At 48.5% G+C, this 1795-nt stretch overlaps 1 pseudogene; it reads right to left on the reverse strand.

The window, feature by feature from the left end:
- Positions 1-534: 534 nt before the first annotated feature.
- Positions 535-1506, reverse strand: LOC132364435 (malate dehydrogenase, mitochondrial-like; annotated as a pseudogene).
- Between the last annotated feature and the right edge of the window lie 289 nt (positions 1507-1795).

Below are 1795 nucleotides of genomic sequence, written 5' to 3' on the forward strand. Positions count from 1 at the left end.
CAAGCCTGTTACATGTTGTGTGTTATTTAAATTTTATCTCATTTATCATGTATCAGAACACAAAAAAGTCTATTGCTTAGGTCATCCTGCATCATTCTCACACAGAGTAATGAGAGAATTAAATTAATCTAATTATTTTCTAATCTTTGTTTCATATAAAACTTCTAATTTTTATCTTATTAAATCCAAAAGTCTTCCCAGTATGACTACTAGCAATTATTTTCTCTGCCTGGAGTAGTTCAAAAATTTTACATATACTTTTACTTTTTCCTCTTCCCTTGAATTTCTTTTCTCCCACACTCAAAAATTTGAAAGAAAAAAATTTTTTTTTAATTGGAGGAGAACTTGAAAAAGAAAATCAAAGCCTGCTTTTATTGATGCACTGATAGACTGACCCGAGATTTGGAAGGGGTGTTTTATTAATACAATACTCATCATCAAAGCAAACTGAAAAGACAAAGGTGTCTGAAATGGCTTTACGGTGACATGATGCCTTAATTAGTTAAGGAAACGGACTGCTCGCTAACCACCTTCTCATTTCATGTTTTTTACAAACTCCTCTCCTTTCTTGATGGAGGCTTTCAGCTCAGAAATGGCCTCGGCAATCATCTTCTCTTCAAACGGGGGAGATTTTGCCAATGCCTAGATTCTTCTCGATGCCCTTTCCCCCCAGCATCGACGGTGTGGAGAAATACGGACGGTCCGTTTCTTGGGACTTGACGAAGGAACATTCGACAACTTCCTTTCAGTTCATCGCATCCATGAGGGAGGAGACAAATCGGCGGACTCCGGCACACGCCGTGGACAGGGTAGCAGGGTCTGCTCGGCCTTAGCCTTGACCACCTCCGTGCCGGCCTCCTGGATCCACCCGGTGAGGGTAGTCAGCAGGTCCTGGGGAAAGTCCACTGAGATCAGGGGGATAATCCTCCCAGCACGGCCGCCAGTGACAAGAACGTTGACTCGAGCCGGTCCACACCCTTCAGTTCTGCAACAAAAGTGTTGGCTTGGACAATGTCCAGGGTTGTCACCCCAAAGACGTTATTGGGGTTGTAAACGCCATGTTTCTTGAAAACTTCCGCTGTGATTGGGATGGTGGAGTTAACTGGATTTGAAAGGACGCAGATCATGGTCTCGCGGCTGTGCCAGGATTGTGGCGTGGGTGTTGAGCAGGTCATCCCGCGTCACGTCTGCTTTTCTTGGGACTCCCGCGGTAATAGCCACCTCGTCGCAGCCCTCGGGCAGTCTGGCAGCTGCTCAGCTCCCAGGTGGCCTTTCACCATCGCTCTGGTCTCCATGTGGCTCCAATCGGCGGCCACTCCGGGTGTATGAGCGGTACCGTGGAGGGTCGGGCGGCTCACCAAGGGGCCGTTCTTCAGCAGAAGGGAAAGCGGCTGCTGGATTCCTCCAAGCCCCCAGCACGGCTGCTTTAGCACTGTTCTGGGCCGAGGTGCCGAAGCTGCGGCGGAGAGTGGCGTCCGCAGGCCGGGCAGTGGCAGACGGTGGTGGGGGGGGTGGGGGGTTGGTGGGGGGGGGGTGGGGGGTTGGTGGGGGGGGGGGGGGGGGTTGGTGGGGGGGTGGGGACCAGCACGGGAAGGAGCCGGCGAGGGACAAAAAAAGAAAGAAAATTTGATATTTCTATTTTTATTTACTACTATATTGCAAAAGGAAAGTCCCTGGTAAGGAAACATGTGACTGAACAAACTTTGTCCCTTGTAATTCTTACCTGTTTTATTTTACCAGTGTAGTCCAATAATACTCATGTGTATTTACGGATGCAAAGGTAAGTACAAAGATC

The sequence above is a fragment of the Balaenoptera ricei genome, chromosome 4 (assembly GCF_028023285.1).
Source record: "Balaenoptera ricei isolate mBalRic1 chromosome 4, mBalRic1.hap2, whole genome shotgun sequence".
NCBI lineage: Eukaryota > Metazoa > Chordata > Mammalia > Artiodactyla > Balaenopteridae > Balaenoptera > Balaenoptera ricei.